This window comes from Aulonocara stuartgranti (genome assembly GCF_965226115.1).
Source record: "Aulonocara stuartgranti genome assembly, chromosome: 23".
Taxonomy (NCBI): Eukaryota; Metazoa; Chordata; class Actinopteri; order Cichliformes; family Cichlidae; genus Aulonocara; species Aulonocara stuartgranti.
In genome coordinates, this window is record NC_138958.1 from 37,286,669 (window position 1) to 37,314,273 (window position 27,605).

Consider the following 27,605-nt stretch of genomic DNA (forward strand, 5'->3'; position numbering starts at 1 on the left):
TATAAATTCAATGTAGTGTGGCATGCAGAGGTAGGACCAAAATGCAGGACTCGGAAACCAAGGAATCAACTAAAAGAGGCAGCTTCATTGGTCTCAGTACTTGAACTCAAAAGAAAAAAACCTCAAAAGACTTAGCAACTATGACTTTACAGCTAGGAATTAACAAAGAAGCATGGAACACAAAGAAACACACAGCAAACTGGGGTGATGCAACAAACAGCAGAGAGGGACTGAGGGCTTAAATTCACACAGGATAATGAGAGGATAGGTAACAGGTGGGAACACAGCTGTAACTAATACAGACTAAAGGAAAAGAGGAAGCAAAACAGAACACAAGACACACAGGACAAGAGACTATCAAAATAAAAGAGGAAGTAACAACACAGAGAAACAGACTAAGATACAATGAACTTGACAGCTTCTCTATTGCTGAAGTCCTTCATCAAGTTAGATGTGCACTTGTCAAGTTCTCTTCAAGCTTAGCTTGGAGTGGTACAGTTATTATCTGCTCCAGTTCTGCATGCATCTGTGAGGGATAAACAATGAAAGAATATAGATATTTAATGCATAAATAATAAACAAATCATGATGTATTAGTGATGTGTAATGATAATAACAATGAATGTTTGCTTTAAAAGGAATCATTTCAAACACACAGAGAATATAAAACAACACTCAACACTTGGGTGTCATCTTTTAAAACACCATTCGACAGCTAAACTGCAACTAGATAATAAAGAGCCATGTATTGTTGTATTGTTGCCTGTCTATGAAAGTCATAACAAGTCATATCAAGGTTCAAATCTTCATAAGCCTGCATTACTAAATACTCAGTATTGCGCTTTTAGGCATTTGGCTCCTAAATTGTCAGTAACGATGGAATGGGCGAACTCTCACAACCGCTGAAGGACCTGGTATATAAAAAAGACAAAAAACAAACAAACAAAATTATTCTACAAAAATAACCAAATCTTCTAAAAGAGGTTCAGAGAATTTTGTATACCCAAAGACTTCTACAGTCTTAGTAGTCTTGCATAATTAAACCGAGTAGATAAAAGAATGAACCAAATGAGACCATGGTGAGTATGGATTACATGTCCTAAAATGTCACTGTTACTTAACAGACATTGCAGAGAAAACAAAACAGGAATATACTGAAATGTCCTCTCAGTCTTCACATCGAGGATTAATCCAACTAGATTACACAGCTACATTAAACTATTCTTTGTATTGTGTCCTTTTATAAACTGTAGCCAGGGGGCATCTTTTGCAAAGGCTTTGGCTAAAGGACAAGATTTGCACACTTGGGTAACTGACTCATCAGGTTGAACACAATGGCTTTTAAGAATATAAGACAGATTGTTAAAGATGATCGGAACAGGTGGCCAGTTCAACAAATAGTGTGACCAGCAGCTTAAACTGATACAAACAAAATATGTTTCAATAACCACAAACCTCTGACAATGGACATGCGAGACAAAAATAGCACTGTTTTGCTGCTTGCATAAGAAACTGGTGTAAATTAATATCTATGCAACTTATATTCTTAAATTTGTTGTAGCATTTTCCATTTCCAAGTGATTTTCCTAGACACTCAAAAAAAAAAGATTATTATTAATTCCTCTAATATATCAGTGAAGAAGAATTGTCTCTAAGGTTAACTGTGGGTGGGCAAATTTAGTGACATTGCGCTTTAAGTTACAAGAAAAAGTTACAAAAAGCGAAAACTATGGAACCCTTATCCTAAGATCAAGAATGAAGTTTTTTTTTATTTGGTGCTCATGCAAAACTTCAGTCAGAATTGAGAAGCAGACTGATACTAGTTGGAGTGAGAAAAAGGTAATAATTGGCTCGTATAACCGCAGCCACTGTTCTTGCCCTCCTTACAACTCTGAGCTCTGAATGTGAATGTCGCTGTAAACTTTTTGAGGTTTAACACAATTTCCTCAGCATCCAATGGTTCAAAGCCACTCTGGGATTCATCCTTGCCAGCTGAGCCTGGATTGACTTGTACATTATATCTGATTCAGGCTTGACATTATTTTCATGACTTCTGACTGTGAGAGCTGACTACAGGCTTCTTGACTCACATATTCAAAAATGTCAGCAATGTGGTAAGAACAGAGCAGAAAACAATGGCTGCCAGAACATGAAGGTTGTGACGAAAATTGGCTTCGGGCTGCGCTTAAGGAAAGAAAGGCAGTTGCATATCTGATGCAAGCATGACAAATTACTGTATCGTCATTCTGCTGGGCAAGGAAAGACATTTTCACTGTGGCTCCTTCTTTTTTAAGTTGACTCATTTTGTCATTTGAGTAATTTTGAATTACTGGATTCATCTGTCTTTGGTCTGAGTGTCATTTGTGGTTATCTGCTTAAGAAAAAAGGACACCAAAACATAGCTGAAGTACTGAAAAATATTTTTAGATACTTTATAATAATGCATTTTGTGCATAGGATTAAAATAAGTGAGTAAAATTGTTGAAATACTGCAAATGATGCATTCCTGAAATGTGGCAATGCTCGCAACATGAAAAAAAAATTAAAATGGTTGTTGCTATACATTTTTGGGCCTAGTTTGACAGTTGAGCAGTTATGATTTTCCTTATTTTACATCATATATAAACTATTGGTTATTTCTATCTCAATTAATCATGGTCCATGATCTAGAATATCAAACAAGAGATACATTACAAAAGACAAAAAAAAAAGACAAAACAATAAAACCTCAGAGCATTAAGTAGTTGTGAGATTTTCAAAAAAATATTTTAACTGACACACACCCTATTAAAAATGTTTCACAGTTAGTGATAATTTCAGAATGCTCCACAGTTGAATTTTCACAATAATCTACAGGGTGGGCCATTTATTTGGATACACCGTGATAACATGGGAATGGTTGGTGATATTAAAGTCCTGTTTGTGGCACATTAGTATATGTGAGGGGGCAAACTCCTGAAGATGGGTGGTGACCATGGTGGCCATTTAGAAGTCGGCCATCTTGGATACAACTTTTGTTTTTTCAATAGGAAGAGGGCCATGTGACACATCAAACATACTGGTAATGTCACATGAAAAACAATATATACTTATCAATATAAATGGCCCACCCTGTATAATAAAACATAGAAGACTTTGAAAAATGAAATTCTTAGTCATGAAACTGAAGACAATGCCATTAACCAAGTCCGCCAGAGCTTATATTATATTTTTACATGCTGTGGAGCCATTTTTGGGAGCATTTCAAGTTGCTATACATCAATACAACCATTATAGCCCAGATTTTAATAATATGTATTCATTAAGTGCATAGTAATTACATAAATTGCAAAAAAGTGCAATAAACTACAAAAAAATTGAAAATCGTTTTTGATTTTTTAACATATATTTGTAGTTAGAGAAATTTAAGAGTCTTATCCCTCAAAACTGTAAATACAAAAAAGTTGCACAAAATAGTTTCCTACCACAGGAAATTTATTTTGAGTGTCTTCATAGTTTTATTTTTGAAATACACCAATTTTTATACACTGCAGGAAAAACGAAAATAAATATTATACTGCAAATTTGCAAAAAAGCAGCACATGCATCAAAATAAACTATTTCCAGCAGTGCAATATGAGTCCTAAGCATCCCAGAAACGACACAGAAAGTCATAAAGTCAAAGATAACTTTTAAAAAGAGCAGTATAGGCCCTGAGGCCCTGATCGCAAAAAAGACTACATTTCCGCGAAAATGACATCACTTCCGGTTTCGGGCAGGTAATGGCGGAAATGCAAAAGTTCGCGCTGACGTCTATTCCAACGTAGGAAGTGTTTTGAACAGCTGATCAGATCGGTAAAGCGTGTTTCTGGAATATTATGTTTTTGTTCCTGCAAGCGCTTTTTATGCAGTTTTTGCAAAGCTTTATGTGGAAGGAAACCGTGACCTAGGACAAGCTGATGGCATCAGATGTAAGTACAACTCCTCCGGTTTCATATGCAAAAAAAATTTTTACGTGCTTACGTGGTTGCAGTGCTACTGGGATTTAAAAATAGTTACGCATAACAGAGCGTTCCCGCTCCGATCGGCTCTAAAGGGTTAATGTCCAAATGTCATGCCTGATTGAGCAAATATGACAAGTTGTAGTCTAATTGCCACTACTGTGAAATTAATTTTGCTAAATTTTTGCATATTTATTATTTTCGAGATCTTCTAAACCTACTATTTCCTTCCAGACCTAGCAACCTAGAGGAGCCTTATAATGCTTTGTGGTTCAGGCTGCTCTAAATGTTTGGTTTTAGACAGTGTTTTTTTCCTCTTGCCTCTTTATGATGTGATTGAGAGCAGATGTCGACTGACTGGGACTATTTCAACGCTCACATAACAGTGTTGGGGAGTAACGGAATACATGTACCGCCGTTACGTATTTAAAATACAAAATATGAGTAACTGTATTCCGTTAGTTTCCATTTCAAAAGGTGATATTCAGAATACAGTTGCTTTGTTGAAATAAATGGATTAGATGGCGGTCTTTTCCTGTTTCATATGTTAGGCTGTGGTCTCTCTATTGTTGGTAATTCCACACCGTTGGAAACCCAAACAAAACACACATTAAGATGCTTTAATGCCTGTGTGTCAATCTCGCGGCCCATGTCACCTCTACTTCTACACCTCTACCTCTTTAAGATGGCGCCGGTGAGGTCGGCTGCCGTCATGACTGCTCCGACCACTTTTTCTTTGTCTTTGTTTTTTAAGTTAGTTTTCAGCGTTTCTAAATCGGCAAAATCATCACCATTGGGTACATTAGGTATGACAGTGACACTCTTGTTTCTATTGGTATACAATGTACTCACAATTCGAAGTTTTTAACTCCGGATCCGAGCTGGCCGAGTGAGATCTCGAGGGAGAACAAAGGGAAGCGGCGGCGGCCTAGAGGGAAGCGAGCCGGTGTCAGGAACAGGCTGAGAGCTCGTGCACACCGCACACCTCTGCCTAGCATCCTGCTCGCCAACGTCCAGTCACTGGAGAACAAGCTTGACGACCTCAGGGCCAGGATAAAGTTCCAGAGAGACATTCGGGACTGCAATCTCCTCTGCTTCACCGAGACATGGCTGAACCCAGCGGTGCCGGACCACGCCATCCAGCCGGCCGAGTTCTTCTCGGTTCACCGCATGGACAGGACACGGGACTCGGGGAAGTCAAGGGGAGGCGGCGTGTGTTTAATGGTGAACAACAACTGGTGCAACAGTGCGAACGTTGTTCCTCTCACACGCTCCTGCACACCAAATCTGGAACTACTGTCCATCATGTGTCGTCCTTTTTATCTACCTCGGGAATTTACATCGGTCATTGTAAGTGCCGTTTATATTCCACCACAAGCAGACACGGTCACCGCCTTATGCGAGCTGCATGAGGCACTCACACAGCACCAGACACAACACCGGGACGCTGCGCTTATTGTGACGGGGGACTTTAATAGCGCCAACCTCAAACGCGCAGCGCCGAACTTTTATCAACACATCACCTGCCCCACCAGGGGTGAAAGGACACTGGACCACTGCTACACTACGGTCAAGGACGGCTACAAGGCACAATCCCGCCCCCCGTTTGGCAAATCTGATCACGCCGCCATCTTCCTCATGCCAAAATACAAACAAAGGCTGAAACAGGAAGTTCCGGTTCAGAGGAAGGTCGCGCGCTGGACGGATCAATCGGTGGCCGCGTTACAGGACGCACTCGATGACGCAGACTGGGGCATGTTCAGAAACAGCTCCGACGATGACGTCAACGTGTTTACGGAAGCAGTTGTGGGATTCATCGGGAAACTAGCGGATGATACCGTGGAGACAAAGACTATCACAACGTTTCCCAACCAGAAGCCGTGGGTGGATAAAACCATCCGCGACGCTCTGAGATCCCGCACCGCTGCCTACAACACGGGACTCATGACGGGGGACATGGACCCGTACAAAGCCGCGTCATATAACGTGCGGAGGGCGGTGAAAGAGGCGAAGCAGCGCTACGGGAGGAAACTAGAGTCACAACTCCAACAGAGTGACTCTAGGAGCCTGTGGCGGGGACTAAGGACAATAACGGACTATAAAGCACCAACAACCGGTATGACGAACGCGGCCGTGACTCTGGCAGACGAGCTGAACACTTTCTATGCTCGCTTCGAGGCTGCAGCTAAGGTCTCCAACAATGCTAGTGTTAGCGGCGCTAACGGCTGCAGACAGGAAGATACTGCCAGCACCGGAAACGTGCTCGTCATCTCCGAGCATGAAGTAAGGAGAGCCTTCAAGAGAGTGAACACCAGGAAAGCAGCAGGACCAGACGGCATCCCAGGTCGTATCCTAAGAGACTGCGCATACCAGCTAGCTCCTGTGTTCACTGAGATATTCAACATCTCTTTATCTCAGTCGGTGATCCCCACATGCTTCAAAGAGTCCATCATTGTTCCTGTCCCGAAGAAACCCCACCCTGCTTCTCTCAATGACTATCGCCCTGTAGCCCTCACCTCAGTAGTGATGAAGTGCTTTGAACGCCTGGTCAGAGACTTCATCATTTCTTCACTACCAGACATACTGGACCCACTACAGTTCGCTTACCGTCCAAATCGTTCCACAGACGATGCCATCTCTCATCTCCTCCACACATCACTCACTCACTTGGACACTAGAAGGAGGAATTATGTTAAAATGCTCTTCATAGACTACACCTCTGCATTTAACACCATAATTCCCTCCACACTCACCACCAAGCTGGAGCATCTGGGACTCAGCTCATCTATGTGTCAGTGGATCTCCAACTTCCTAACTGGCAGACCACAGGCAGTAAGGATGGGCGGACATGTCTCAGCCTCCACCACTCTCAGCACTGGAGCCCCCCAGGGGTGTGTTCTGAGCCCCCTGCTGTACTCTTTGTACACTTATGACTGTGTGGCCACTACCAGCTCCACCACCATCATCAAGTTTGCTGACGACACCGTCGTGGTGGGCCTGATCTCTGATAACAACGAGACGGCCTACCTGAAGGAGATTAGGAATCTGGAGAACTGGTGCCAGAGGAACAACCTCCTTCTAAACGTCAGTAAGACAAAGGAGCTGATAGTGGACTTCAGCACTAAGCAGGAGAGGAACTACCAGACCCCCGTCATCAACGAGTGCCCAGTGGAGAGAGTGGACAGCTTCAAATACCTCGGAGTTCACATCACGCAGGACCTGTCATGGTCCTGTCACATCAACACCGTGGTGAAAAAGGCCCGACAGCGTCTCTACCACCTCAGACGCTTGAGAGACTTCCAACTGCCCTCCAAGGTGCTCAGGAACTTTTACTCGTGCACCATAGAGAGCATCCTGGCGGGAAACATCTTAACCTGGTTCGGGAACAGCACCATGCAGGACAGACGAGCTCTACAGGGGGTTGTGCGGTCAGCTGAGCGCACCATCTGCTCCGAGCTCCCTGACCTGCACTCAATCTACAGCAGGCGGTGCTGGACCAAGGCCAGGAAGATGGTGAAGGACCTCAGCCATCCCAACAACAGACTGTTCTCTCTGTTGAGGTCAGGAAAGCGATTCCGCTCCCTGAAGACCAACACAGAGAGACTGAGGAGGAGCTTCTTCCCGCAGGCGATACGGTCTCTCAATCACACCACCACACAGTACTGACCCACACATATGGTTCTTACACACACACTGGACTTTCTGGACTTTGGTTTTGCACAACACTGGTCACTATATTCTTCATTTCCGGTTAATACTTGTACAGCTGCTGTTATTGTGTATATATTTATTTATATTTAGATTCCTTCATACATTCTTATATAGTTCTATATTGTGTATTGTGTATTTTGTTGTACAGTTATTTTATTTTCAACTTTAATTTATATATTTATCTTTATCTTATTCTTCCCAGTTAAATTTACCCTTCATTCTAATTTGTGTTGTACAGTTATTTCATTTTTAACCTTAATTTATATTTTATTCCTTCCTAGTTAAATTTACCCTTTTTAATTTTTCATATTTATTTCCTATCTTATTCATAGCCTTTTCCTTTTTTGTTCTCTTTAGGTCACGAGCAGTTGTCCAAGCATTTCACTACATATCGTACTGTGTATGACTGTGTACGTGACAAATAAAATTTGAATTTGAATTTGAACTTGTGGCCATAATGACATGAAGAATTTTTTTTTAAATTATTATTCATAAAATGATTTAATATGAAGGCAATAGGCAGAGTGTTACAGGCATAGCCCTAAAGAATGTAGCCTCATGGCCAGTGCAGTCCGTGCTGCAGAGAGAATGGACTGCCATACCCGTTATGTGTCTGTGATCGCGAGGGAGGGAGAAAAAGGAGAATAGAAAAGTATGAGTTGTCACCGAGCAGAAACGGGATATGGAAGCATGTAAATATAATAATAACCAAGAAGAGTGCCTGATGAGCCCAGTTGTAAGTAAGCTATTAAGACTCGACTGTACGCTGTGTTCGTGTTTTCCTCCTAAACAATAAGTTCCGTTGGAGCAGCCTTTCAACGCTTCTCTCTGTCTCTCACTAGCAAAGTTGACCCAGACAACAAAGTAAAGCTAGTTTTCGGCTACGAACCCGACACGGAACCCAACTTTACTATGGTTAGGAGCCGCGGACCTTTTTTATATACGTGCAGAATAGTTTTCTATACGAGATCGCTGCAAAAAGTGCAGCCTTAACTAATGTCCACCCCACTGTTACTCATTTTATATTAAGATTTAAAAATCTAGTTGGTATTGGTATGGCGAGTAGCCTTCAGTAATAGTAATAAATCACACAGCAATAGTACATTCATGTAGTTGTAAAAAGCATGATAATATATTAAGTAATCCAAAATTTTCAGAATATGTTACTGTCATTGAGTAACATAACGGAATACGTTACAAAATACATTTTGGAGCATGTATTTCTTAATCTGTAGTGGAATACACTTTAAAAGTAACCTTCCCAACACTGGTCCCAGTCAATGGGAAGAAAACTGGCTTAAACAGAGAAGGGAGCCAAAATGACTAGTCTCACACAGCTAAGGAACTAAGGGGCCACATATTTGTCTTCTTTTTTCTGCTGCTCTCTTAAGGGGTTGCCACAATGGATCATACCAAGATTCTCTATGTTGCCGTTCACTACATCCATCAATCTCAACAACCTTTGCCCAATATATCAACTGTCCCTGCTTTACACGTGTTCAAACCATCTCAACCTTATCTCTCCGTTTAACCTCAGCTGTCCCTGTGACAAACTCATTTCTACTGATATCCATTCTGGTCACTTCCAATTAACATTTAAGCATCTTCAGCTCTGCCACCTCCAGCTCAACCTCCCATCTTTTTGTGAGTGCCACCTTCTCCAAACCATACATCGTAAAAGTTCTTACTGCCGCACAACCTGCAACAGCACTAGATTTGGAAAGAGTTTGAGGATTTGGAATGATTTTAGACAGGACACCTTTCCTGAGACAACGCCTCCCATTTGGCACAAGCTTTATTAAACTGTGATTCATACCAATAATGACGAATTATCCATCTATCTTTTTCAATTTATCCTATTTAGGGCTGGATGGGAGAATCACCTTAGACAGTTTGCCAGTCTATCACAGGGCAAGCATATGGTCCACTTTATGTGCTTGAACTTGCTACTTTGAGGGAAAAAATATGGAGAAAGTATTCATTGACAAAGCATTCATGTTGCTTTCCTGATATTACTAAATGTCTCTGAAACTCTCTGCATTTTGATCATCTTCTTTTACAACAACAATCCTTTCTGAAGAAGGCTTACCTCACCTAAACAAAAGCACAACAGTATGAAGCTCATCAGTTTTGAAACAACCACCGGGAGCAACTGAAAATGTGTTTCAAAAAGTCTGGGTAGAGAAGAAGGAAAGCCTGAACACTGAGAACTTTATGAATACACCACATACTGACAACATTTGGGTCTCTGTCAGAGATCCAGACTGATATTGTGTGCTTGAAAATTAGATTGAAAGGGTATGCAAATGTTGTTCCTTATTTGCATCATTCTTTCTTCCAGTCATGATGCAGACATTGTTATCAGTTTGAGCTGATGTATAAAAGCTAACAAAGCAGAGAGAGAGCTCTGAGGCATTTTGGTAAATGTAAATCCCCGGATTTTGCTTGTTTATTTTGCCGTGGCTGCTTTTCTGAAGTCATTTTTAAAATCTGCACAATCCAGGAAAAAAAGAGAGATGAAAACACTAAAGTCTCAATCCCACAAGATGATTGATAGTTGTGTGGTGTGGAATTTTCTCATATGGTGTTGAGGAACTGGGCACTGATCTCAGACCAGTCCTCCCACTCACAATATGTTTCACAAATGTTTTGCAGGCCATGGCCACTTAAAATAGAACTGCTGTTTGCACATAAATCCATGGGATTTTTAAGGGATGAAAGCTAAATAATGGGGCATTTGATAATTGCTATATGTGGATCTCATGGGAGGATATATTGCCTTGGAAAATTTCAATACTGCAGCAGGAAATAAAGGTGCTTATTCAGCATGTATTTAAAACTGGATGCTCCCATATCAGGATTTTCCATATATACAAACTGTATTTATCTGTTTGAGTTTGTTACTTCCTGTTTTATTTTGAAGGCTATTTTCCTCATGTGTTAAACCAAGTACCCCTTGCCTTTTTTTCTCTGTAACATTGTCTAGTGTAAGTAACCTCTGTGTTGGCTGTAGGTCTTTGGTGAGTCCCCTTGTTGGTGCAAAAGGTACTATTTCATATTTATTACTAGGAGTCTGTTCCAAAACACTTAATTTCTCATTTCTTTAGTTAAATCTACAGAAAAACTGCCAAGTTTGACAAAGTGCTTAGGTTCTTTGCCAAGTTGTTTTATAGATATAGAGTGGTACTTATATAACCTCATTCGCCAATTTACACCCAGTTATACAAGCACTTTTTTCTATGCTTTCCTACCTGAGTGCTTTCTACCCAACACTCAGACGGTTGCATCACAGAGCAACTTGGGGGCTGTAGAATGGAGCAACCAGGAAACAAACCTTCAACCCTCCAATGAGTAGATGCTCTCTACCTCCTTAACTACAGTCAAGACATATATAACATGTAGACACAACACTGCTTGCATATTTTGGAGGAAAAAAACACATCAAATGATCAGGTACAAAGACTGGGAGGGAAACACAATGTCCAAAGAAAAACTTTGAAAGACATTCAGAGAGATTTGAGAACTATTGTTCAGACCACTGGTTCTTTAGAAGCAAAATATAAAGAAAGGGGTGGCTCAAAACGTCTGCACAGTACTGTAGACAATGGGTTTTGCAGGGTACAGATATGAGTGGAATGTGAAAAGAAGAGACAAGAACCCCAATTGTGTTATTATTATTAATATTATTATTATTGTTATTTTTTATTATTGTCACTGTTAATGATGACTATCATAGTTTATCTTTTCAACTTTATAGCATATAAAGCTTTTAAAAAGCCCCCCCTAAAAAGATTTTATTGCATGAAAATCTTAACACATAGCATTTAAAAGTAGAAATTTTGCAGGAGCTGAGTTAAAGGCAAACCTGCTCTGCGGAAATCTCACATTCCTTTAAGCTATTTGAATTTTTTATAATACAACTTTTTGTTCAATTTAATTTAAGGTAAAATGGAGATTACTTAATATAGCAGCTAGATGCAGCAATTAGTCAAGGTATCAAATTGATGGCATGATATTGCCAAGTTGTTGTACAAGTTCATTTGCAGGTCAGACACACGCCTGCAGCCAACAAACTTGCAACACGCTCTCACTCACAGCATGCGCTCCTCATTTATGACGCTTTATGTCTTCTCTGCAATCCTCCCAAAAAATGAAGCTCATCTGGGGAATACATATTCAGAGAAATTACACATTCCGCAGGCGACGCCCACTTGATTTCCACTGGGTTTTGAAAAAATGAGAGTACAGAGGAAGCAAGGGAAGTGGGGATTGTGGGCACAATTAAATTATGCCTAATTACGAGAAGAGTCTATACCAAATTGAGTTGATATGCATCTTTCATGACTTAACTAGATGTCAGACAACGTGTGTAAGCATTGCATTGTATCATGAGTTGATGTGTAAAGGTGATAGTGATGCACTTTTGATGGCAGGACTTAAGCGAGTGAGCCCAGAATTATCTGATCTACTAGGGTTGTGGCTGTTGTGCTTTGGCAGCTTTCCCAAATTTGGAATTGAGGAGACACAGGGGGAAGGTTGTTGTTATTGTCAGGGGTACCGTACCTTGTTGAATCTGTCACGAAGCCAAAGTATATCAGAGTACAAGCGAGGACGTCATTCTGAATGTCATTTTTAATTGAAAAATAAATAAGAAGTGGCATTGCCTGCAGCTACAATTCAAGCATGCCATCACTGTAGTATCATCTACAGTATGTTGTCCAAATTAGTATTCATCAAATTGTCCGGGGAAAATCCCTGAATGGTTTTGATACTGCGTACCAATTTCACACCACTGCAAGTATCACTCCCTGAAGTGAACACTGTCCTTTCCTTAAAAGGAGACAAGTGACGTTATCTGACCCCAACACTGACAACTGATGAAGACTAGCAAAAGTGTTATAAACAATCAAAGATCCTGTCCTTCATGTTGGTGGTTCAGCTAAGCAGTTATTAGAAAGAGCTCCAACTTCAGGCACACTACTAGAGGACCAAAAGGTAACCTCCTTCAAGGTGTACACAGCAACCTCCGTGCAACCAGGAAAAAAGAAAAAGTGCGGGTTAATAAATGATTTTACGGAACTTTTGCAGTCTCGGACCAATTGCAAGTCATTGCAGTAAACATCTGGTCACTCAGAGGTTGAACATTGGTTACCACTATTGGCTGCAAAGCAACTACAGAGTTCAATTCAATTCATTTTTGTTTATATATATATATACCACCAAATCACAACAACGGTGACCTTAAGTTATATCGTAAGGTAAACAGCCTACAATAATGCAAAGAAAACCCCAACAATCATGAGTAAGCACTTAGCTAAAGTATGAAGGAAAAACTCACTTTTAACTGGAAGAAATCTCTGGCAGAATCAGGCTCAGGAAGGGGCACCCATCTGTTGCAACCAGTTGGGGATGAAAGGAGGACAACGGGACAAAAGACACACTATGGAAGAGAGTCAGAGATTACTAATATCGGTAAAAAGATTACTGATGAGCTTTATCCAAAAGGTCAGTGGCCTCTCGCTTAGAGATTGGGTGAGGCGTTTAGGAGGGGGCTCAGAGTAGACCCACCACTCCTTCACATCTGACCAGGATGCCTCCTGTGTGAGGTGTTCCGGGTATGTCCCACTGAGAGGAGGCTCTCGGCTGTTGTTCACAAGTTGGAGGAGGTGGCCGGGGAAAGGGAGGTCTGGGCTTCTCTGCTTAGGCTGGTGCTGCCGCCCTGGATAAGCGGAAGAAAATGGATTGATGGATGATGGATGGCATTACTAATGATTAAATGCAAAGTGGTGTATCATTACATAGAGGATGAAAAAAAGATAAGTGTAAAAGAAACACTTAGTCCATTAATTGGACACTCCCAGCAGCCTAGGCCAATTGTAGCATAACTAAGGGATGGGTTCAGGGTCACCTGATCCAGCCCTAACTATAACCTTTACCGAAGGAAGGTTTTAAGCTTAATCTCAAAGGAGACAGACACCCTAAGTGGTTCCACAGAAGAAGGGCCTAAAAGCTGAAAGCTCTGCCTCCCATTCTACTCTTAATATCCAAGGAACCACAAATAAACCATCAGTCTGAGAGCAAAGTGCTCTATTGGAGTGATATGGTACTGTTATGTCTGTGTAAGATAACATGGGGGCTGATTATTCAAGACCTTGTATGTGAAGAGAAGGATTTTAAATTAGATTCTAGATTTAACAGGGAGACAGTAAAGAGGAGCCAATATGGGAGAACTACACATTCTCTTTCTATTCCATGTCAGTACTCAAATCAAATCAAATCAAATCACTTTTATTGTCACATCACATGTGCAGGTACATTGGTACAGCACATGTGAGTGAAATTCTTGTGTGCGAGCTTCACAAGCAACAGAGTTGTGCAAAATACAATAACGTAAACAAGCAAAATACAAGAATGGCTACATCTGAAACTAATAAATATATGTACAATATATAATAGTATATGCATTTCTGGATGTGTATACTAAATATTTTTCTACGTGTGTGTGTGTGTCTGTGTGTGTGTGTGTGTGTACACATATTTTACAAATTAAATAGAGTAAACAATAAATAAAATATATAAAAATATACAGAGTTGAGACATGTGCAAAACAGTGGCGTTACTGTACAGTATGGAGTGCATAATGTTAAAGTTCCAGTAGTGAAGCTGAGGTGTCTATGAAGTGTTCAGCAGTCTGATGGCCTGGTGGAAGAAGCTGTCTCTCAGTCTGCTGGTACGGGACCGGATGCTGCAGAACCTCCTTCCTGATGGAAGTAGTCTGAACAGTTTATGGCTGGGGTGACTGGAGTCCTTGATGATCCTCCCCGCTTTCCTCAGGCACCGCTTCCTGTAGATGTCTTGGAGGGAGGGAAGCTCACCTCCAATTATCCGTTCAGAGCACCGCACTACTCGCTGGAGAGCTTTGCGGTTGTAGGCGGTGCTGTTGCCATACCAGGTGGTGATGCATCCAGTGAGGATGCTCTCAATGGCACAGTGATAGAAGGTCCTGAGGATGCGGGGGCTCATGCCGAATCTTTTCAGTCTCCTGAGAAAGAAGAGGCGCTGCTGCGCCTTCTTCACTGTTTTGTTTGTGTACTGACCACGTAAGATCCTCAGCCAGGTGTACGCCAAGGAACCGGAAGCTGCTCACTCTCTCCACAGCAGCGCCGTTGATGGTGATGGGGGTGTGTACTTCTCTGCACCTCCGGAAGTCCACTATCAACTCCTTTGTCTTTGCGACGTTGAGGGTGAGATGGTTGTCTTGACACCAGTGGGTCAGGGCGCTGACCTCCTCCCTGTAAGCCGTCTCATCACCATTGGTGATAAGACCCACCACTGTAGTGTCGTCCGCAAACTTCACAATGATGTTGGAGTTGTTAGTGGCTGTGCAGTCGTAGGTGTAGAGTGAGTATAGGAGAGGGCTCAGTACACACCCCTGTGGAGCACCAGTGTTCAGTGTGATGGGGGATGAGGTGATGCTGCCCAGTCTGACCACTTGGCGTCTGTCAGACAGGAAGCTAAGGATCCAGCTGCAGAGGGAGCTGCTCAGTCCTAGATCCTGCAGTTTCCTGTCCAGCTTCGAGGGAACGATGGTATTGAATGCTGAGCTGTAATCTACAAACAGCATTCTCACATACGTGTCTCTCTTCTCCAGGTGTGACAGGGCAGTGTGTAGTGTCAGGGCTATGGCATCATCAGTGGACCTGTTGTGGCGGTATGCGAACTGTAGAGGGTCCAGTGAGTCCGGTAGTGCAGAGCAGATGAAGTCCCTGACCAGCTTCTCGAAGCATTTGCTTACGATGGGGGTCAGGGCTACAGGTCGCCAGTCGTTCAATGAGGAGATGGTGGAGGATTTGGGTACAGGGACGATGGTGGCCATTTTGAAGCAGGCTGGGACTACAGACAGAGAGAGGGAAAGGTTGAAGATGTGCGTGAACACTCCAGCCAGCTGAGCCGCACATGACTTGAGGACGCGGCCGGGAATCCCGTCCGGACCAGTAGCTTTGCGTGCGTTCACCTTCCCGAAGCACCTCCACACATCCTCCTGAGACACAGTGTGCGCACTGACATCATCCGCGGTGCGCACACTGTCCGGTCTCATGGTGTTCGCTGTGTCGAATCTAGCGTAGAATACGTTTAGATCCTCACACAGAGAGGCCGTGGTCTGCGGTGTGCTGGTTTTCCCTCTAAAGTCTGCGATCGTGTTTAGTCCCTGCCACATACTCCGAGGGTTGTCAAACTGTTGCTCCACCCTGTCCCTGTACTCACGTTTGGCTGCTTTGATCGTCTTCCGGAGTTGGTAATGTGCGTGTTTGTAGTCCGATGTGTTCGCGGAGGCAAAGGCGGTGCTCCGTGCCGCGCGAACATCTCCGTTAATCCAGGGTTTTTGATTTGGGAAGGATTTAACTGTTCTGGATGGGACGACATCTTCCACGCATTTCCTGATAAATCCGCAGACTGAGTCTGTGTACTCGTCAATGTCCCTAGCAGCCACGTGAAACATTTCCCAGTCCGCGTGATCAAAACAGTCCCGCAGCGCAGACTCCGATTGGTCCGTCCAACAGTGCACCGCCCTCCGGGTTGGAGCTTCCTGTTTCAGCTTCTGCCTGTAGGCGGGCAGGAGCAGGATGGAGCGGTAATCTGATTGGCCGAATGGGGCGCGGGGGAGGGCTTTGTACGCATCCCGGAAAGAGGTGTAGCAGTGGTCGAGTAGCCGATCTCCACGGGTGTTAAAATAGATGTGTTGGTGGAGTTTGGGTGAGACTTTCTTCAGGTTTCCCTTATTAAAGTCTCCGGCTGTGATAAACGCTGCCTCTGGGTGTGCGGTTTCCTCGCTGCTGATCGCGCTGTACAGTTCCCTGAGTGCTCAGTCAGTGTCGGCTTGTGGGGGAATATAAACAGCCGTAATAATCACTGCTGTAAATTCCCTCGGTAGCCAGAATGGCCGGCACTTAATCATCAGGTACTCCAGGTCCAGTGAGCAGAAGGATTTGACCGGGTGCACGTTCGCATAATCACACCAGCTGTTGTTGATCATGAAACACACACCACCGCCTCTGCTTTTCCCAGTAAGATCCTGTGACCTGTCCGCGCGATGCACGGAGAACCCCGGTAGTTGTATTGCGGAGTCCGGTACCTTGTCCGATAGCCAGGTTTCTGTGAGGCAGATCACGCAGCAGTCCCGCATCTCTCGCTGGAATGAGATCCGTGCCCGAAGCTCGCACAGCTTGTTCTCCAGAGACTGCACATTAGCCAGTAATAAACTGGGTAACGGTGGTCTGTTAGTGCGCCGTCTCAGTCGAACCAGAACGCCAGATCTTCTCCCTCTGCGTCGGCGTTTGCGGCCTCCAGGGCCAGAGAACAAAGGCGTCTCAGGTGAGATGAATGGGGGGTCTGCAAACGGAGCGTCCGTGTTGCAAAACTTGAACTCCGGAAAGTTATAAGAAAGACCGTCTTTTATGTCCAGTAAGGTTTGTCGGTCGTACACAAGGAGACATGTGCTACTCGCGAAAAAATGAAGGAAAAGTAAAATTAAACACAGAAAAAAGCTGTTGCTTGGGGGAGCTTGCGACGAGGCTGCCATACTCGGCGCCATCTTGGATAAAAAAAAAAAAAATGCTCTCGATGCAGGATTTGGAAACAAGTCTTTCCAGGAAGGCCTACAGTATTAATGGAGGACAAGGTAGTGCCATCCAGAGTTAGTATCTAGTTAGACATAATTTAAGATTTTTAGGGCTAAATAAAATAACCCCAGTTTTGTTTGAAGTTATAAGCAGGTAGTTAGATAATTAGAAGAATGTCTTAAAGACCAAACTACCTGGATGACCTCTAATTGCTGTGTGTCATCTGGCTTCAAGGATAAATAAAGCTGCCTTAATAACAATACTGGCCAGGTCAGCTGGTGGGAGTTAATCTAAGTCTGATTCAGATCGACTGCAGTCACTCTCAAACAGGTTGGCAAATCTCTTCAGTTAATCACTATCTACTTTATAAACGGCAGACAGATTGCCAATATGTTGCAATAAGTCTAAGTGAGTCTGTGGCAATGGGTGCAAGCGGTCTGCTCCATCAAATGATAATGCACAGAAGGTATGGGGCAGGCAATTTACTGCAAATTATTGTTAGCTAGTCTCTCCATCTCTACTAGATTGTGTTTATTGGAAAGGAATGAGAGGTTAGTTGTTAGCAAAACAAGCACATAACTGACACAGTTGGATAGCTACAGTATACAGTACAGTGCCAAAAGTTTTGGCACACTTTGGCAAAATTAAAATAAACAAAATTTTAGTCCATATGTCCATAAATTCAGAAACACCAGGTGCATATCTCCAGTTCACTTTCATACACTGCAGGAAGAACACGAGTGATGTGGGCATGTCAGCACATGACACACTAACAGTATCTTCATTAATACAGTTTATTATCTGACAGTCAATAACATGTTCTGTACTTCTGCACAACACGGATGTCAGCGGTTATACACAGATTGCAGGTTTATATGGAAGAACAGTTCACAATAAAGCTACTTTGGATATACCCTTCACTCCACCTGAGTCTCAGTCCTCAGGACCACACACAGTTCCAAAAAGAAGCATTTACCCTTATATCACAAACATATTCACTCTTTTTCAGCCTCCCTGAAAAAAATTTCACCAGTCTTGGTAAATGCTGCTCATCAGTGAAATGAACTAGTTGCATCTGTTTGTTTATATTATTATATATTTATATGTCTATGTACTATAAATGTAGCATTACCAGGACGTCAGAGATTTGATCATTTGAATGCAACTACTGCTGAAATTAAGCCCTGCTTGTGAATGCCTTGTACTCTAACACATACAATTTGGTCTGTCTATAAATATCCCCCAATGATGAGCTGAGGATTTAAAAAAATGGAATAGCTGCAGCTATTCAAAAGCTATTCAGTGGTCCCTTTGGGATGACAAGACTTGTGTATTCAGAGGTGTGGGAACATTCAGAGCTCAGCTGAAAGTAAGTAACAGTAGGAGCATTTTAAAACAGTGCCATGGGTTTGAAGTGAATAGCACTCATAGCACTCATCTAAGGCAAGAAGCATAATAATCACTTTTAGAACAGTCTGCCCATGTCTCACACAATGCAGTGCATTACGATCCCTTTCTTTAGGCTTCCTTTATTGCTTTGCCAACAATTTACCCATTTTTCCCCTCGGTTAAATAAAGCTGATTGTTCCATGATACACAATAGCTGGGTAAAAAACAAAAATAAAAATCAATACATAGTCCATTTTAAATGGCTGTGCAGGGGTGCTGTAAACACATACTACAGAGTGGCATTTAATTGCTGTTGTAAAGATATAGAAATGTGGAAAATAGGCTATAATGCATCAGAAGACAAGTCATAGCTCCTAGAAGGTTAACCATGAAGCTAAGCCAAATCAAGTGTCAGTTTAGGTTAACAAGCCCTCACACACGTCAGTTGCCTTTGTTCTTTTCCCACCCTAGTTATTTTCTAATTGAAATCACCTCAGTCTTATTGTCCATAAGCGAGAGAGAGAGAGAGAGAGAGAGAGAGAGGGGGGGGGGGGGGGGGGGGGGGGGGGTAGATAGATAGATAGATAGATAACAGGTTTTAAGTCTGTATTCATATAAGGGTTGATAAGTGTTCTTCTAGCAAGCCCCTTTCAAAGTAAAACAAAAAATAAACTTTATATAGGTTGTTACAACTTTTTACATTAACAGTTTCTTTTTGCGCTTTAAAAACACAGTAACAAAATAGAGAATGACAAAGTAAATTACTGTCATTGAAGCTGAAATTGGATGTAGAAGTGTATTGAGAAAATAGTCAATTAAATGGTAATAATTTAACATAACTGCTCTCTAGGAGACACATGGATAATGTAGTGAGTTTCATGTAGACTCTGGCGAGGGCATTATTCACTGTTCTGGGTTTGGAAAATAATCTGCTTGGACACAAGCTTCCAGCGATTTAAAAATCAAGTGTCATCTGAAGCTAACAAGCACTCCGGACACAAGTTGCCACTAATACATAATTTACCATTTCTTCCGATGTTTGCAGGTTTCTTAATGTGAGGAACATTTATATCACGGGCTGTCAAGTTTTTGAGTGCCAATTTAGGCCTGGGTGTCTGAGGTCCACACAAAAAAATGTGCACACTTTTTGTTAGTGCGTACATTGTGTCTTTTCACAGAGTGGTAAAGAAGCTTACAGCAGTTTTAAAGGTGGAATTTCTTGACAGTGGCTGTACTTGTTGTTGGGAAAGTAAAGCAGAAGAATTATAACTGAGGAGAAGTGCTTCTCTGGTCTTGTTCTGTCCTGTTTTATATTGTAAGAAATGAAATATGGCTGCTTTAACTTTCTTGAGCAGCTGTGCCTACAGATCTCACTTTGAAAACTCTGGATGTCCTACTTTTGTGCTTATTATTCGGGTAAAAGAATTTCATGTTCGTAACACTGAACCATCACCCACCAGTCACCAGTTTGTTGTACTCCGACAGCATTGCATCACAGAGATTGGCAGAAACTCTTTACCAAGCACACCAAGCGTACACAGGTAAGCTCAATTTGTGCGTCTTGTCCACACCTTAATTCACTCAAAGCCGGATTATAACCTCGGCTCAGGTGAAATGACCGGGCTGCCCTGACCGCTAAATCAAAGGTAAGCCCACACTTGTGTGTGGCGCAAATCTCCACAGACAGAGTTCATATTGGAACAGCAATGGCGAGGTGACAGAAATGTTGAACTATGTCAAAATTGGCATATATTTTTCCCTGGAAAAAATATTCATCGCTAATCTTAAAATATTCATACCATGTTGTAGCTGTAAAGCGAGTTTGACATTGAGAGGTAGTTGGCAGGATTCCATTTAGAGAGTATGTAGGAGCTCTGTGGCCATCAGCACAAGACGGCTGTAATGCATAACGGCAACACATTCACTTTCAAGCTTACATTGGTATTTCACCCCCTGTGTGCCTATGTATGATGCTTCACGGGAAAACTGAGCATTCTACACTCAACAAAAATATAAACGCAACACCTTTGTTACTGCTCCCATTCCCCATGGGATGGACGTAGAGACCTAAAATTCATTCCAGATACACAATATAACCATCCCTCCCAAACAGTGGTCACAAATCAGTCCAAATGTGTGCCAACTGCCCTGAACAATGTGAACCATGATTCATCCGTGAAGCGCACACCTCTCCAACGTGCCAGACGCCATCGAATGTGAGCATTTGCCCACACAAGTCTGTTACGGCGACGAGCTGGAGTCAGGTGAAGACCCCGATGAGGACGATGGGCATGCAGTTGAGCGTCCCTGAGACGGTTTCTGACAGTTTGTGCAGAAATTGTTTGGTTGTGCAAACCAATTGTTCCAGCAGCTGTCTGGGTGGCTGGTCTCAGACGATCTTGGAGGTGAACCTGCTGGATGTGGAGGTCCTGGGCTGTTGTGGTTACACGAGGTCTGCGGTTGTGAGGCCGGTTGGATGTGCTGCCATATTCTCTGAAACGCCTGTGGAGACGGCTTATGGTTGAGAAATGAACATTCAATGCACGGGCGACAGATCTGGTTGACATTCCTGCTGTCAGCATGCCAATTGCACGCTCCCTCATTGCTTGTGGCATCTGTGGCATTTTGCTGTGAGACAAAACTGCACATTCCAGGGTGGCCTTTTGTTGTGGGCAGTCTGAGGTACACCTGTGCACTACTCATGATGTCAGATCAGCATCCTGATGTGGCACACCTGTGAGGTGGGATGGATTATCTCAATATAGCAGATGTGCCCACTACCACACATTTGGACTGATTTGTGACCACTGTTTGGGAGGGATGGTTATATTGTGTATCTGGAATGAATTTTAGGTCTCTACGTCCATCCCATGGGGAATGGGAGCAGTAACAAAGGTGTTGCGTTTATATTTTTGTTGAGTGTATTTCCGCTTGATCTATACTAGGTTTTTATAGAAAAAGCAAAGCACTGACAGATGACTTAAATATAGGATCTACAACGTATGCTGGTACACATTTCTTACCACCTTAAATAATTAACTTTAATTAAATTCTACTTTGAATTATTAACATTAGGCAGTGATCTGTTCCAGCATGTTGGAGCTGTGGCAGTTTGAATCCATGCTGGCACTAACAACACGCTCTCACATCCTCGCACACAAATGCACACCTACTTCTACATTTATGCTATACACCAGCCAAAGTCCGTAGGTGTTCTTTGACTTGCAGGTGCGAGATTGTGAATGTGTCCAGCATTCACTTCCTACGGTGGCCCCTAGAGACAAAGCATGTATAAACTCCAAAACACTTACAAATTCCAAATAGCACGCACAAACTCCTCAACACATACAAAATCCAAAACACATGCAAACTCCAAAACACATGCAAAATCCAAAACACGTACAAAATCCAAGACACGTACAAGCTCCAAAACACATACAAAATCCAAAACACGTACAAAATCCAGAACACGTGCAAACTCCAAAACACGTGCAAACTCCAAAACACGTACAAAATTCAAAACACGTACAAAATTCAAAACACGTACAAAATTCAAAACACATACAAAATCCAAAACACATGCAAAATCCAAAACACGTACAAAATCCAAAACACGTGCAAAATCCAAAACACGTGCAAAATCCAAAACACGTACAAAATTCAAAACACGTGCAAACTCCAAAACACTTACAAAATCCAAAACACGTGCAAAATCCAAAACATGTACAAAATTCAAAACACATGCAAACTCCAAAACACATACAAAATCCAAAACACATGCAAAATCCAAAACACATACAAAATTCAAAACACGTGCAAACTCCAAAACACGTGCAAAATCCAAAACACATGCAAAGTCCAAATCACAACGGAAGTGCTCCAGGACGCTAGGGGCAGTGTTGAGCTCGATTTGTAAAATAAACGGCAAGTTTGTTGCAAACACATGGGCTCTAGTCTCCGTTGCGCTTCCCAGGTTGCCTAGCAACTATGATACTAACAGCTGGAAACGTATCATACAACTTTTTTTGACAGAAATGAAGGAGAACATATTTTTTTTCATTTGTTTGTTTGTTTCTACAAGAGCTTTGTGTGATTTGATAAGTATCTGAGGCTGAGACCACAGGACAGTAAAACATGATTTTTGGGCTTCATTTCTGTACTGAACAGTCATTTAAGATTAGCTAGTAAATAACAATTAGCTAATGTTGTTCATGAGACTAAAGTCATATCACTTTGGTAATGTAAATATAATATGGCCAATATTATGGTTATTATATTAGTCATTATTAGGTATTACAGCAGTGAACATGAACTCTTTGTCAAATACTGAGCTTCAGTACAGATTCAAGTTGCAGTTATTTACATGTCTTACCACCTTAAATCTTCACTCAAAGACAAGTATATAGGAATGACTGCCAAATTTATTTGCCACTGAAGCCGAAGGATGGCATCTGAATAAAACCTCTCTTGACATGCCTAGATGACATTAAAGCTTGGTTGGCTCTAAACTTTTTAAATTTGAATGAAAAGAAAACAGATTTGTTGGTGTTTGGACCCAGTGGCCCCTGTGAGTCCTCTTCTTTTCATTTGGAACCCCTGGAGGTTTATTTTAAACCTGTTGTTACTGCCCTTGGTTTTAAGTTGGACCAGTCCATTTTTATCATTTAAGGCGACTGGCAAGAGTAAAATCGTTTCTTTCTAGGCAGCACTTTGAAACCGTGATCCATGCTTTTATTTCTTCCCCTGTGGACTACTGTAACGCACTTTATGTGGGGGTCAGTCAGTTGTTACTCTGACATCTGCAGCTGGTTCAAAATGTATATTGACAGTGCATATATAGGTGTATCATATATAAGAGACAAATGTTGTTCCTTCAGTATGTTGGCATTACTAAATTTGGCTCAAATGCTTACATACATGTGTAAAAAGAAAATGTACAAGCTGTGAGCTGTTTCAAATCAAATCACTTTTATTGTCACATCACATGTGCAGGTACATTGGTACAGCACATGTGAGTGAAATTCTTGTGTGCGAGCTTCACAAGCAACAGAGTTGTGCAAAATACAATAATGTAAACAAGCAAAATACAAGAATGGCTACATCTGAAACTAATAAATATATGTACAATATATAATAGTATATATATGTTTCTGATAAAATGAAGAGTAGACTGATGTATTAAATATTCCTTTATTGGGTGAGAAAATCAGACCATGTCATAACTGCTTTAAGTCATACAGAATAGATATCAGAGCTTTAAACAGGCTGACGTCTGCTAAATGGGTCAAACTGGGCAGAAAGTATACAAACACATAACATCCTTATAGAATATGATGTAACACTATAGATCAACTTACCTCAGAATATATAAAGCATATAAACAATTACAGCAATATGATGCAACAAACACAGCAGTGCTACTGATCCAAAATACTCAAAGCTTCATAGAACTGAAACAAACATTTATTTTTAGTTCCATTCTGCTGCTGATACAGACTTTAGGTTTCTGAACATTAAACTTGTTGCTGCCTTTCATAGTGCGTAACTTGAAGGCCCTGAGTACTTTCTCCCACACTGGAAACACTGGAATGATAAAATTATTTGAACATTACCTAATAAGACTGATTCAGGACAGACAATTAGTTATGTTAAACTTTTCTAGCAGTCCTTCACAAACAGGGAACAGTCTGTCTATTCTCTCCATCTGTCAGCTGCTGCTGGCTCTTCCTCCTCCTCTTCCTCACATACTGCTGAGATTGTCCTGGTGGATCATCAGGGGTGCAAAGCCTCACAGATGATGTAATGCAGTGGGTCCCTCAGTCTGTCCTCACTCTGGACACTTGCAGGTGTCACACATAGATATCAAATGTGTAATAAGCTGCAGGATTCAAACACAAGTGTGACTTATAAATACATGTTCATACTTTTATTCCACAATCAGAGAGAAAGAAACAGAGAGAGAGTGCAGGACAGACAGACAGGTGACAGTCTCAGGTGTACACACTGCTACAAAACAGCACCAGAGAAGGAGGATTTAGTGTTTGTGTCATTACGAGTGCTAAACAAGAAGAGTTCCCAGATGGTACAGTGGACACATGTGTGACTCCTGTGATTAAAGCATCTTTCTTTCAGCTTAAGGAGTGAACCGTCAGCTGACTGACATGACTGACTTTAATTACGCATAAAATCATCACATTCTCTGTAAGATTAAAGTCAGCTATTGAACGGCGAATATTTTGAAGTGAAGGCTTTAAAACCAAGTTAGTACAAACGTCGCTAATGTCACATAACTTTCCCGACATGTTGCCAACAGTAATGTTTTAATGTTCTTCATTATAAAAACATTTGCGCATAAATAAGTGACATAATATTCAGTACTTACTTCTGGAAGTTTACTCTTCGTCCGCTCCGCTTCCGCCGTTTTTTTTCGGCAAAATTATCCAAACCACCGCCGCGCTATGAAGTCTGGGATATGTTGGGCCATGAAGGCTACACAGACCCATCCTTAAAATTCAGGGAAATTAAGGACGCATTTGAGGGCCGCATTTCGAGCAGCCTTTGAATTGGGACAGTCTTTGTCGTGTCGCTGTGACATAATCAGCCTTAAAATGCGGCCTTTAAGGCTGCAGACCCCAAATCTGGTCATTGGTACTTCCTGGCTTGTGTAGTTACTAGGTAACAAAAGCTCAACACTGCCCCTAGCGTCCTGGAGCACTTCCGTTGTGTTTTGTATTTTGCATGTGTTTTGGAGTTTGCGCGTGTTTTGGGGTTTGCACGTGTTTTGTATTTTGCACGTGTTTTGTATTTTGCATGTGTTTTGTATTTTGCACGTGTTTTGTATTTTGCATGTGTTTTGGAGTTTGCACGTGTTTTGTATTTTGTACGTGTTTTGTATTTTGCACGCGTTTTGTATTTTGCACGTGTTTTGTATTTTGTACGTGTTTTGTATTTTGCATGTGTTTTGTATTTTGTAAGTGTTTTGGAGTTTGCACGTGTTTTGTATTTTGCACGTGTTTTGTATATTGTACGTGTTTTATATTTTGTACGTGTTTTGTATTTTGCATGTGTTTTGTATTTTGTACGTGTTTTGGAGTTTGCATGTGTTTTGTATTTTGTACGTGTTTTAGAGTTTGCACGTGTTTTGTATTTTGTACGTGTTTTGTATTTTGCATGTTTTTTGTATTTTGTAAGTGTTTTGGAGCTTGCATGTGTTTTGGATTTTGCACGTGTTTTGGAGTTTGCACGTGTTTTGTATTTTGTAAGTGCTTTGGAGTTTGCACGTGTTTTGTATTTTGTACGTGTTTTGTATTTTGCATGTTTTTTGTATTTTGTAAGTGTTTTGGAGCTTGCATGTGTTTTGTATTTTGTACGTGTTTTGGAGTTTGCACGTGTTTTGTATTTTGTAAGTGCTTTGGAGTTTGCACGTGTTTTGTATTTTGTACGTATTTTGTCTTTTGCATGTGTTTTTTATTTTGTAAGTGTTTTGGAGCTTGCATGTGTTTTGGATTTTGTAAGTGTTTTGGAGTTTGTACGTGCTTTGTCTCTAGGGGCCACCGTAGCTTCCTGCTGGGAACAAGCATGTGTTTTGGCTTAATTCAATCCTAATTACATATTTATTTTTATTTTCCCAGCTCAGCTTGATCTTTACCAAAAAACCATGGTTATTAAAATGTGCAGTGATGGGGGAACAAAAAAATCACCCCGTAAACAGTTGTAGGAGTGTACTTGTTTTTAAATGTATGCACAACTAACGTTGTTCTGAAATTAAGCTATGCTCTTCATTTCTGAATATGCTTATGTTATAGGGAAAATTTATTGCATGTAAAAGTGAAATATATATAAATGTGTAAATACACATTTTTTTTATAGCTGAGATATTAATGGCAGCACCAATGCTGGTTTTGTCTGTTACAGCTTATATAAGGAAAATGTACCACTCTAAAACTAGAATTCAAGTAAAGCGGTAATAATACAGTGATTCTTCAACTCTAATAGAGAAGATTTGCTTGTCTCTTTTCAAAAAAAAATAACAAAATAAAACCAATTACTGGACCTTTTATCCAGCAGTCAGTTCTGTGTCCTAAACAAGCTGTTTTAGCTCTCTTCCCTTTAAGGCCTTTAACCCAACTTTCATTTGATTGTATTTGATTGTCTTTACTTCTCCAAACAGAAATTGGTTCTAGTTGGAACTGCCTTTAAATGTGCAAAGCTTCTGAAGACACCCCCTAATGTTTTTTTTTTTTAATTATCAGATTGAAATGTACGGTGTGCCTGAGAGGTTAAATGCGCCGCAAATTAAGAAAATACCAGGAACTAGAAAAACTCTGCAAAAGCACACTATCACAACGGAAGTTGAATAAAACACAACTGAGACAATAAGGATTTCTCTGTTTCTGTTGTCTTTTGTGTGCTTTTTGCAGCATTTTTCTATTTGCTGGTGTTTTCTAAAGTTGCATGTTTTAGAAGTCACTGTTAAAATTGAAAATACGCCCATTGCCTTTGAAATCATAGGTGAGCCATTCAAGTTCAATGATCAGGACACGACAACAGATGTGTTACTTTGAACTTGTGGTTCGCCTCTTTAAACACTGCATCAAATGTCGTGTTTTTTTGGGAACAGCATCTTCTCTCTGACGTCAAACAGATCAAGGAGTAGACAAATGGGTCATATCTAATACAGTATGTCCATACACAACTGTGGCATTATTTATGTATAAAAAGCTTTTCTTACAAACTCAGTTTGTGCATATAATAAACTCACCCAAGTGACAAGAGTTGTGTGCTTCATATCCAGGGGGCTGAGGCTGAAAACTGCCAAGTCACACCTAGCAACAATACTCCACAGTGCTCCAAGCAAACACATATGCACACAAAAACACAAATATAACGCAAAGACACACTTAAG

At 41.4% G+C, this 27,605-nt stretch overlaps 1 long non-coding RNA gene across 1 annotated transcript; it reads right to left on the bottom strand.

The window, feature by feature from the left end:
* Nucleotides 1-27,605, bottom strand: LOC309701115. The gene is made up of 3 exons (XR_014274876.1): nt 27,462-27,605; nt 13,030-13,410; nt 1-526 (listed from the first exon to the last, which is right to left on the bottom strand). It is a non-coding gene; the product is annotated as an uncharacterized lncRNA (long non-coding RNA).